The sequence below is a fragment of the Mustela erminea genome, chromosome 18, assembly GCF_009829155.1.
Source record: "Mustela erminea isolate mMusErm1 chromosome 18, mMusErm1.Pri, whole genome shotgun sequence".
NCBI classification, from domain to species: Eukaryota; Metazoa; Chordata; class Mammalia; order Carnivora; family Mustelidae; genus Mustela; species Mustela erminea.
This window is the reverse complement of record NC_045631.1, coordinates 38,574,712-38,587,281: the sequence shown is the minus strand read 5'-3', so window position 1 is coordinate 38,587,281 and position 12,570 is coordinate 38,574,712. Positions and strand designations below refer to the sequence as shown.

Here is a 12,570-nt window from a genome sequence, read left to right as displayed (position 1 = left end):
TGCCATATCCTTTGATACTGGCTAATGTATGCCTTTCCCTGAGTTCTGTGAGCTGCTCTGGCAAAGTGACTGAACCCTAGGAGGGGGTTCAGGGGACCTCTCATTTGTAGCCAGAAGTCATGGGAGACCTGGGAGACCCACCACTTGCAGCTGGCTTCTGAAGTGGAGCGGGGACAGTCTTGTGGGACTGAACCCTTACCCTGTGCAATCTGCTGCTGTCTGCAAGTAGACAGAGTCAGAATTGAGTCAAATTGTAGGAACCGGCTGGTGTCAGAGTATTGCTGGGGGTGGGGGGTAAGACCCATGTGATGGGGGTATGACCCACAGCTGGAGTCAGAAGTCTGTGTGTGGGGGCACCTGGGTGGCTCAGTGGGTTGAGCCTCTGCCTTAGACTCAGGTCATGATCTCGGGGTCCTGGGATCAAGCCCCGCATCGGGCTCTCTGCTTGGCGGGGAGCCTGCTTCCTCCTCTCTCTCTCTCTACCTGTCTTTCTGCCTACTTGTGATCTCTGTCAAATAAATAAATAAAAATTTAAAAAAAACAAAAGGTCTGTGTGTAGCAGTCGTGTGAGAATAAAGAAGACACACAGAAGAGAAGAGCTGGGTTTTTCCCCCAACAACAAAGCAGATCATCCAGATTGAGGATGTACTCAAATAAAGAAAAGAAGAACAGAAAGATGAGACGAGTCTGGGCCCAGAATATGGGATTCCCCGTAACACCTGGCCAGGAAGAGAAGCCTCGGTGAGCTCTGGGGTTGGTGGGCATACTTCGGTGATCTTCAATTTTTCACTTATTCTTTTGGCCTTTTAACAGCTTAATCAGAGTTAGAAGGCCTCATTGAATTTTGCATTACACTCCCTGTGTCAAAACCCATTCAGAGCCAGTTCAAATACATTTCTTTTTTTAAGATTTTATTTATTTGACAGACAGAGATCACAAGTAGGCAGAGAAACAGGCAGAGAGAGAGGAGGAAGCAGACTCCCTGCCAAGCGGAGAGCCCGATGCAGAGCTCTATCCCAGGACCCCAGGATCATGACCTGGGCTGAAGGCAGAGGCTTAACCCACTGAGCCACCCAGGCGCCCCTTCAAATACATTTATTTCATACTATTTTTTAATGCAACCCAATAAAGAGTTGAACCAATTTAAAAATCTTTGAAGTCCATTTTTAGGCGGTGACAAAAAAATGTTACATAGTAATGTTTTGGTTCTCAACTGAGACTGAAAACTATGGCAGTGATTTCATGGTGGGTATAATCTGGGATTATAGGTGATTTTTGCTTCTTACCTCTTGATGCATTTCAGAACATTCCCATTGAGGACCCTGTATTACTATGGTAATCAAAAAGAACAAAGCAAGGGAATAAAGGAGGACTGAAGAAACGGAAGGAGAAAGTGGCCGAGGGTGTCTGGTGTGCCCACAAACAGGGGAGGGGGCAGGGAGAAGGCTGATTAAATAATGTGCTCCACTTGCCACACTTCCCTCAGGGGCCCTCCTGACTCAAGGTTCATGAAGCTTTAATCTCCACACATTCCTGCCTTTCTCCTTCTTCCTTCCTTGTCCCCAGTACTGAGTCCGTTTCTGTCTGGGGGAGGGGCGGGGCACACCTGGGGGGCTCAGTCGGTTAACCATCTGACTCTTTGATTTCAGCTCAGGTCATGATCTCAGGGTCCTGGGATTGAGCCCCGAGTTGGGCTCCCTGCTCAGTGCAGAGTCTGCTTGAGATAGTCTCTCTCCCTCTGCCCTCCCCCCAGTGGCGCTCTTTCTAAAAAAATAAATAAATACATCTTTTAAAAAAGTATCACCTATTTTCAGAAACTGTTTATAGCAGCTTGATTGGGTCAGATGCTGCAGGGGCCTTGCCCGTTGGCTTACACTTATTTCTTCCAACTTTCTCCCTACCCCTGGGGCGTCTGGGTGGCTCAGTCAGTTAAACCAGAACTCTTGATTTCAGCTCTGGTCATGTGAGAGGAACGTGATAACCCCTACACTATAGAAACGGGCCCCAGCTCTGGTCATGATCTCACGGTTGTGAGATGGAGCCGCGCTGGGTTCCATACTGGTCTCTGCGCTGGGCATGGAGCCTGCTTAGGATTCTCTCTCTCTCCCTCTGCCCTAACCCCCTTCCCCACCCTGCTCAAGTGCATGCAGGCTCTCTCTTAATCAAAACTAAACAAAAACACTTTCTCCCTATCCCTTTTCCTTGATTTTTAAAAATGAATTTTATTTTATTTTATTTATTTTAAAGATTTTATTTATTTGCTTGAGAGAGAGAGATGAGAGGGGAGAGGGTTAGAGGGAAAAGCAAACTCCTCACTGAGCAGGGAGCCCAATACGGGACGCAATCCCAGGACTCCAGGACTCCTGAGCTGAAAGCAGTTGCTCAACCAACTGAGCCACCCAGGCGCTCCTAAAAACAAATTTTAAAGATTTTTTTTCACATTAAAAAACGTAACATCTGTTCACTGAAGAAAAATTGGAATACACCGAGAAGAATCTGAAAAGAATATAAAAGTCATCTCTAGTACTACCATCCAGAGACGTCTGTTATTAACATTGGGTCTATACATTCGCAGTCTTTCCTATTCAGGCAATATACAGATAGAACATAGCCTTCTATTCTTCGAACAAAACAGGACATCTAAACTCAATGTGCAAAACTTTTTTATTGACGTATATCATACCTATAGTCAAGTGCCTAAAATGCATGAATCTTTAGGGTACTGCTTGATGAATTTTTAATATAAATACCGGTGATATTATAACTTGCTGTCTATACTTGGCAATCTATTGGGAATATTTTCTATATGATTAGATGATCTTCTGGTTTGTTAATGACTACCATTGTAACAGTCGCCACACCAACGGATCATGACTTGCGGAACCCATCTATTAATGGTGATGATTTAGCTTGTTTATTTGTTATTCTTGCATTTGTTTCCTGTTGCTGCTCTAACAAATTACTGTAAGCAGGGCCTTAAAGCAACACATATTATCCTCTTATAGTTCTAGAAGAAGCATATGTTTCTTCTAGATGCTATAGGAGAGAAGCTGCTCCTTGCCTCTTGCAGCTTCTTGGGGCTGCCCACATTCTTTGGCTCCTGGCCCATCACTCTGGCCTCTACTGTCTTTGCTTCACCTTCCCTGACTCATCCTCCTGCCTCCCTCTTATAAAGACCGTTGTGATGACATTGGGTCCACCCTGATAATCCAGGAAGATCACCCCCCTCAAAATTTTTTTAATTTAATCACCTCTGCAGGGTCCCTTTTAGCACATAAAGTAACACATTCTCAGGTTCCAGGGATTGGTATGTGGACATCCTTGGGGGAATGTTATTCAGACCGTTATACAGCTATAAACAGTCCATTCACCCATTTCTTTTCCTACCTCTGGTCTTCCTTCTCTTCTCCCTCTTATTTTATTGCCTGCTAGTGTGGAAACCCTCTTCCATTCCCCAAATCTTTTGCTTTTGTCTTTATACAACATCCTTCAAGACATAATTTACTCTTAGGATCTCAATGATCTGTTGACCTCTACTTCTTTGTTGTTGTTGTTGTTGTTGTTGATTTCCAACTTCTTACTCTGGAAGCACCAACCTTTCCCCAAAGTCCCAATCAAAAGTGTCTAGTCTCCCAAATGGTGTTAGGAAGATTGGATAGCCACATGCAGAAGAATGAAACAGGACCATTTCCTTACACCACCACAAAAATAGACTTAAAATGGATGAAAGGCCTCAATGTGAGACAGGAATCCATCAAAATCCCTGAGGAGAACATAGGCAGCAACCTCTTCGACCTCAGCCACAGTAACTTCTTCCTAGAAACCTCGCCAAAGGCAAGGGAAGCAAGGGCAAAAATGAACTATTGGGACTTCATCAAGATCAAAAGCTTTTTTTTTTTTTTTAAGATTTTTATTTATTTATTTGAGAGAGAGACAGTGAGAGAGAGCATGAGCGAGAAGGTCAGAGAGCGAAGCAGACTCCCCATGGAGCTGGGAGCCTGATGTGGGACTTGATCCCGGGACTCCGGGATCATGACCTGAGCCGAAGGCAGTCATCCAACCAACTGAGCCACCCAGGCATCCCAAGATCAAAAGCTTTTGCACAGCAAAGGAACCAGTCAACAAAACCAAAAGACAACCAACAGAATGGGAAAAGATATTTGAAAATGGCATATCAGATAAAGGGCTAGTATCCAGAATCTATAAAGAACTTATCAAACTCAACACCAAAAGAAGAATCCAATCAAGAAATGGGCAGAAGACATGAACAGACATTTCTGCAAAGAAGACATCCAAATGGCCAAAAGACACATGGAAAAAGTGTTCAACATCACTTGGCATAAGGAAATATAACCAAAACCACAGTGAGATACCACCTCACACTAGTCAGAATGGCTAAAATTAACAAGTCAGGAAATGACAGGTGTTGGTGAGGATGCAGAGAAAGGGGAACCCCCCTACTCTCTTGGTGGGAATGCAAGCTGGTGCAGCCACTCCGGGAAACAGTACAGAGGTTCCTCAAAAAGTTGAAAATAGGGGCGCCTGGGTGGCTCAGTGGGTTAAGCTGCTGCCTTCGGCTCAGGTCATGATCTCAGGGTCCTGGGATCGAGTCCCGCATCGGGCTCTCTGCTCAGCGGGGAGCCTGCTTCCTCCTCCCTCTCTCTCTCTGCCTGCCTCTCCATATACTTGTGATTTCTCTCTGTCAAATAAATAAATAAAATCTTTAAAAAAAAAATTATTAAAAAAAAAAAAAAGTTGAAAATAGAGCTACCCTACAACCCAGCAATCACACTACTGGGTATTTACCCTAAAGATACAAACGTAGTGATCCGAAGGGGCATGTGGACCCCAATGTTTATAGCAGCAATGTCCACAATTAGCCAAACTCTGGAAAGAGTCTAGATGTCCACCAACAGATGAATGGATAAAGAAGATGTGATATATATACACACACACACACACACACACACACATACACAAAGGAATACTATGCAGCCATTAAAAGAAATGAAATCTTGCCATTTGCAACGATGTGAATGGAACTAGAGGGTATTATGCTGAGCGAAGTAAGTCAATCAGAGAAAGACAATTATCATATGATCTCCCTGATGAGGAATTTGACTAACAAGACAGAAGATCACAGGGGAAGGGAAGGAAAAATGAAACAAAACAAAACCAGACAAAGACAAACCATAAGAGACTCTTAATCTCAGGAAACAAACAGGGTTGCTGAAGGGGGGATGGGAGGTGGGAGGGATGGGGTGGCTGGGTGGTGGACATTGGGGAGGGTATGTGCTATGGTGAGCGCTGTGAATTGTGTAAGACTAAGGAATCACAGACCTGTACCCCTGAAACAAATAATACATTACATGTTAATGAGTGTCTAGTCCCTTGGATGTCTTGTGACCTTAAAAATTATTGTTTTTAAAACTGGATTGGTGGGGCACCCGGGTGGCTCAGTGGGTTAAAGCCTCTGCCTTCGGCTCAGGTCCTGATCCCAGGGTCCTGGGATCAAGCCCCGCGTTGGGTTGTCTGCTGGACAGGGAGCCTGCTTCCCTTTCTCTCTGCCTACTTGTGATCTCTGTCTGTCAAATAAATAAATAAAATCTTTAAAAAATAAATAAATAAAACTGGATTGGTGACCCCTCCCCCCAACCTCTCTGCACCAACTCAGCTTCCATACCTGACCTAGTTTTTAAAATGACCCACCCTCACTCAAGCTGGAGGCTGAGGCCTCACCTTCCAGCCTTCCTCTCCTCTGTATCTACTCAGCCACTAACTCCCATCGATTACTTTGAGATTCAGCATTCTTCCAATAGGGCCACCTAATATCTTGACTGTTGCTAGACTGTGTCATCAGAAGCCTTCCTCCCATCCAAACATACTACTTGTAGGGGTGAATTATCTTCTCCAGGAAGCCCTCTGTGACTGCCCCTTCCTAGGATACCATCTTCTGCTCCACAGGAAGTAATCCATAATTAAGTATCTACTATGTGCTCAGCTTTTTCAGGCATTGAAAAATTTAATCCTTTTTTTTTTTTTTTTTTTTTTGAGAGAGAGCACATGCACATGTGTATGTGCTTGAGGGAGGGTAGTGATGGGTGGGGAGTGGAAGAGGGAGAGGGAAAGAGAGAATCCCAAGCAAGCTCCATGCCCAGCATGGAGCCCAACACATGGCCCAATCTCATGACCCTGAGAGCATGACCTGAGCCAAAATCAAGAGTCAGATACTTAACCCACTGAGCCACTCAGGTACCCCCCAAATTTAATTTTTAAAGTATGATTTTAGGGGCATCTGGGTGGCTCAGTGGGTTAAGTCTCTGCCTTCAGCTCAAGGTCATGATCCCAGAGTCCTGGATCAGGCTCTCTGCTCAGTGGGGAGTCTGCTTCTCCCTTTCCTTCTGTGATCTCTCTCGCAAATAAATAAAAATCTTTATTTTTGATACTATGTTTTTTAAAATATTTAATTTATTTATTTGACAGAGAGAGATCACAAGTAGGCAGAGGCAGGCAGAGAGAGAGGGGAAAGCACGCTCCCTGCTGAGCAGAGAGCCTGATGCGGGGCTCGATCCCAGAACCTTGAGATCATGACCTGAGCTGAAGGCAGAGGCTTAACCCACTGAGCCACCCAGATGCCCAAAAAAATCTTTTATTTTTTTAAAAGATTTTATTTATTTGAGAGTGAGCAAGAGCACGAGTCATGGGGGAGGGGCAGAAAGAGAAGCAGACTCCCCGCTGAGCAGGAAGCCAGATGTGGGGCTCCATCCCAGGACCCTGAGGTCATGACCTGAGCTAAAGGCAGACGCTTAACCGACTGAGCCACCCAGGTGCTCCATCAAATACATAAAAGTGTTTTTTAAAAATGTTGTGGGTTGTTCAAAGGCTAGCCTGAGGGGCACTGTGAGCTGTGCCAAGACAAGAGTTTGAAGAATACCAATACAAGTAATGACAGCGGGCACCTACTAAACCCCCATTAAATGCCAGGCCCTCACTGTTCTAAAAGATGTTCATGTATTAACTTCCTAGGACTTCTCAGTAACCGTTTGAAGCATAGTCAGAACACAATTTCCAGGGCCCCTTGTTCAAAAACTATTAAGAACTTCATGCGGTGACAACAGAGCATTAAACCAAGGAAGGGGCCAGCCCTCCTAAGCGCAGGGGTAACTGTACAGGTCTCGTACCCATAAGCCAACCGGGGTTAAGACTTTTTTTTTTTTTTAAGATTTTATTTATTTATTTGAGAGAGAGACAGTGAGAGAGAGCATGAGCTAGGAGAAGGTCAGAGAGCGAAGCAGACTCCCCATGGAGCTGGGAGCCTGATGTGGGACTCAATCCCGGGCCTCCGGGATCATGACCTGAGCCAAAGGCAGTCGTCCAACCAACTGAGCCACCCAGGCGTCCCCAGGGTTAAGACTCTTATCCCCACCTTGCAGATGAGGAGACTGAGACACAGAGGCCTCAAATAAATCTTCCCAAGATAACATAATTAGTAAACAGAGTCAACCTTGGCTGGAGAAGTCTTCCTGGCAATTTTTAAACTTTTTTTTTTTTTTTTAAGATTTTTATTTATTTATTTGACAGAGAGAGAGATCACAAGTAGGCAGAGAGTCAGGCAGATTGAGAGAGAGAGAGAGAGAGAGAAGCAGGCTCCCGCTGAGCAAAGAGCCCGATGCGGGGCTTGATCCCAGGACACTGAGATCATGACCTGAGCCGAAGGCAGCGGCTTAATCCACTAAGCCACCCAGGCGCCCGCAATTTTTAATCTTCTCCACTCCTCCAAGGTTCAGCTCAAAGCCTCCCTTGCCTACTAAGTGTTCTCATAGCTAAGCCAGGAACCACCTGTCTCTTTCTCCTCTGAGAATTTAGCTCCATGACAGCATTTAGTTCAAACCCTTCTGACGGCCATTATCATAGTCCCGTGTTATACCTGAGATGCCTGGAAAGAGGGGAGCCCCAAAATGAAGGTAGTCAAGGGAACAAATTAACAAGAGAACCATCTTGAAGACAGAGAGGGACAAAGAGGGGATTCCAGGTTGGAGGACAGATGATGAACTACTTCTGGGAGATACAGTCACATGGCCGGCTTGACTGGACCAAAGGTACCCCTGGGCACCAGTGTGGACAACACTGGAAGAGAGAGCGAGGTAAATTATGAAGCACCTTTAACACAACTAGACAGTCACTCCTCATAGGCCCCAAGGACACGTTACGTGCTTAGTTACTGCTTCATCCATTTTACAAATATCCGAGCACCTACTACGGTGTGAGGCACAATTTTTTTTTTTTTAAAGATTTTATTTATTTATTTGACAGAGAGAAATCACAAGTAGGCAGAGAGGCAGGCAGAGAGAGAGAGAGAGGAGGAAGCAGGCTCCCTGCTGAGCAGAGAGCCCGATGCGGGACTCGATCCCAGGACCCTGAGATCATGACCTGAGCCGAAGGCAGCGGCTTAACCACTGAGCCACCCAGGCGCCCTGTGAGGCACAATTTTAAGGAACAAATTAGATGGACAAGGTCTTGCTCCTGTAGACCACCATTCTAGTGGGGGTGGTGACAGACAGCACCGACAGATTACTGCCGGTACTGAGGAGTTCTGATCATCAGCAAATAGGGCACAACCAGCACCTGTGGAACCTGCCTTAGGTGGGCTGATCAGAGAACGCCTCTCTGAAGAAGTGACATCTGAACTAAGAGAGGAATGGGAAGGAACAAATGGCGGAAGAGTGACCCAGCGGAAGGGACAGCTAATACCAAGGTCCTGAGACTCAAACTGAGGTGTGTTCAGGGAACAAGAAGTTTAGAGCCTAGTGAGCACAGGGAAGGACTGCAGGGGGGCTGGAAGGATTGTTTTATGAGGACAGTATTTCTGCCCCGAGGACTGAGGAGGAAAGAGCAGGAAGTCTCAGCTGCTTTTCTGCAAATCATCTCTTCCTTTTTTCCCCCCAAGATTTTGTTTTTATTTTAGTGAGAAAGTGTGCGCATGTGCACAAGCGGGAGGGAGGGGTGGGGCAAAGGGAGAGGGAGAATCCTCAAGCCAACTCCCTGCTGAGCACAGAGCCCAACATGGGGCCCGATCTAAGCACCCCGAGATCATGACCTGAGCTGAAATCAATTTGGACAGTTAACAGCCATGCAGGAGCCCCTCAAATGATCCCTTTTCTGAATTAACTTGGAAGGAGTGTGGTATGGTGAGTCAGGAAAAAGGCAACGAAGTTTGTCCCATTATTAAGCAGGGGGGCACTCAGATCTCCAGACATAATAATTCACCTCCCTTCTTCCTCAGCCCCACGGAGGCCAAGGTCTGACCCATCTTGGGTCCGTTAGCTTTGCTCAGGAGGAAAGGGCATCAGGTCACAGGCTGACTGCTTCTCCCTTGGCAGCGGATCTTCTCACTCATGTGCCCTGTGGGATGGGTGACTGGGTAGGGAGACGCCAGCAGGTGCCGTCCCTTCATAAACACACTTGCTTCAAAGACGCCGGTGAGCGTCTCCCAGCGCAGGACGCCTGCAGTGAGCGCCCCATGGACAGGCTCCCATTTGTGCTCAGATCACCCAGTGCTGGGACAGAGATTCTCCCATTTCACAGATCCAAAAGGTTAAGTAACTTGTTCCAGATCATACAGCAGGAATGGGGCAGAGTAAGAACGAAACCCAGTTTTTCTCTTTAATTTCAGAATTTGTCCACTGGACTTGAGTATTCTTGACATTCAAAAAGTTAGAGAGAATAACATCTTGAAACCCATGGACACCATCCACAGCTCAAGAAACACAACTTGAAGCCTGTGTGCCTGTGCATTCTACCCAACCATGTGGCCTCCAATTCCTCCTACCTGGGAAACACTGCAAGGGCATCACATCACCCTCCATTGCATAGTGCAGCCCAGAAATCTAGTAGGTATGAGTGCCACCTCCTTCTTGTTTCCATCAATTACCAGGTTCAATTAATTTTGATACCTATTCCTATTTCCACTATTACTTCTACCTCTCTCCTCTCTTCATGTATCCTCTCTTACGTAGAATATTGCAAAGGCCTCCTAACTGGTTTCCCTGCATCTCCTTTGCCCTGTTTCCAGTCTAATATCCACATTATCATCACCAATCTTAAGACCTTTGATTCGCTGCCTTTGCTCTTAGAATATAGACAAAATCACATGCATGGTACACAAAGTCTCATACGCTCTTTCTCCTACTCAATTTCCCAACTTTACCTCAATCCCTTCTTCTCTGGGCTTTGGGGCTACTGGCCCTCTTGCTGTTCCTTATAATCCCCATGCTCCCTCCCACCACAGGACCTTTACACATGCTGTTCCTCCCTTCTCCACCTGAATAACTCTTCCCTTTCTCAGGTAAATTTTCCCTGAGCCCCCAACTGGGTCAGGGTTTGGCATCACTTTTACATTTACTTGTGAGACTAATCAATTAAAATCTTTCTTTCCTAATAGGCCAAAGACTAAGAACCACTCACTTAGTATAAAATACATGCTTAATAGATAACAGCCAATGTATATATGGCATATATAACATGTCAGGCAGTGTTCCTAGCACTTCCCATGTATTAACTCATTTTAAGATTTCCCAAAAGCCTTAGATGAAGTAGGTACAATTTCTAGCCCCATTTTCCATGTAAGCAAAGGAAGTCATATAAGCTAAGAAGTGGCACGGCTGGGATATAAAAGCAGGCAGTCTGTTTCGGAGTCTGTGTGTCATCACTGAATGCAGGCTAGTGTTGAGTGCTTCTGAAAGGGACTAGATAGCACCATCATTAACCTTAGCTCAACTGAAAAAAAATCATTTCACTTGGGTTTTGGCAAGGATCTTATGTTTGACTGGAACGTTGCTGCACAACATATTCTCTTCCCAGCATTTTATTTCAGGTCTTTAAAAAATCCATTTGCCTTCCCTGGTACTATCATGTGGAGCAAACTGCTGAGGGACGGGAGGAAGCTGGGTTGGAGTGAGGCAGAATTGTGGATCATTTGTAGTATGGGGAGTCCACAGAAGGGCAACTCAAAAGATTTCCATGGATGTCGTCTTACTGAATCTTCACTGATTCCAGATAACTTACACACATAGGGCAGCTCTCCCTGAGCTCATAGGTGAGGCAAAAGGCTGGGGTCAGGCGGGCTGCTAATAAGCCATAGGAAACCAAGCAGTCACAGGATGGGTGAGAATGGTCCCCACACTTTCAGATGCAGAACTGCAAAAAGACTTCCCTAGCAAAGAAAGGATTGAGGGTAGCTAGCCAACCTTTCCTAATTCTTGGGTGGAACCCTCTGAGCAAGGACAGAGTCTTCCTAGGTCTTCCCAGTAGGGCTAGAGTAATTACTCTGCAAGCTCAAGAGATACGGTAAAGAGCTCTCTCAACTAGTTACATCCCATTAACTCTAACTCAATATGGTGAAAACGTAGTAATTCAGGAAATTCTTCGCCAGAAACCCAGGTATCAATCTCAGAGGTCAATGTATGCACACTTTCTTTATCTGCATTTTGATACAGAAAGGTTTTCACTAATTTCTTGCAGGATTTGAACTAAAAAAGACTAAGAGCTAACAATCCTTTATGCCTGCAAACACACTCTCTCGGGTTCACGAGTGTGCCTTTAGAGAGGCACCTTCGCAGGCTGAAAACATTTCTATTCCTTCAAACAGCTGGCAGCGAAGGATGGGGGCATCCGGGATGCCCACCCCACCTTAGTTAGGCCTCAAAACTGTATTAGCATTCACCTCCTCGAGGGGGAGGGAAGCTGCGTGTAAGACCAAGGGCAGTCAGGGGAGCTTAAGGCCAGTCCCGAGCAGGCCACTAACCGACTGTGTAATCTTGGACAAGTCGCATACCCTCTTTGGGCTTCAGTTTCCACACCTGCAAACTGGAAGTTGAACCGCATGGTCTTCAAGGTCCTTCCCAGCTGAGAGCCTGATACCAAGTAGGCCTGGCCATGAGAGCAGCTTCCTGTGGGCGCGGTGCAAGGCTTTAACGGTCCCCCCCTCCCCCGCTAGGGCCCGCGAAACCCTCCTCAACACGCCCCTTGGAGTGACGGCGCTTTCCCAACCGCAGCCCGAACACGGCTCCGCCCCTTCCCGGGGGCGTCCCATCGTGCCCCGCGCTAGGCTCCTGAAGCGGCGGGGCGCCTCCCGCCTTTACGCGGCCCCGACCCCGAACTCCTCTCCCCAGTTCTCCCCGGCGCCCTATCCTATCAACGTCTGGGGTCCCAGCCAATCACGCGGGCCCGGAGTCTCGCCTTTGGTCCACCCTCCTCCCAGCGCTCAGCCGGTCTGAGCTCAAGGCCTTTACCAGGCCAACCCAATCAGCGGCCGGCTCCCGCCTGCCCCACCCCAATCTCCCTCCCCCCGACCAATCCGCGCGCCTCTTTCTGCTGCCCGCCCAGCCAACCCGGGCCTTGAAACCAGCGGGCGAATGGGCGCAGGGCGGCCCTTCAATGCTGACCGCCTGGCCAATTGAGGATTCCGCGTGGCCACGGCGGCAGCCAATCGACATGGAGCGCGGTGCCGCCGCGGAGAGGTCCGGCCCGAATATCCCTCCGCCTTCCTCCCTCCCTCTCTCTCCCTCCCTG

General features: G+C 47.0%; 1 long non-coding RNA gene across 1 annotated transcript in view; it reads right to left on the bottom strand.

Annotated features, from left to right (window-relative positions):
- The window catches only part of LOC116578262, a 30,782-nt gene extending 18,331 nt beyond the window's left edge, over positions 1-12,451 (bottom strand). The window contains exon 1 of the long non-coding RNA XR_004280794.1: positions 11,834-12,451. This is a non-coding gene — a long non-coding RNA (uncharacterized LOC116578262). The remainder of the gene's footprint in view (positions 1-11,833) is intronic.
- Between the last annotated feature and the right edge of the window lie 119 nt (positions 12,452-12,570).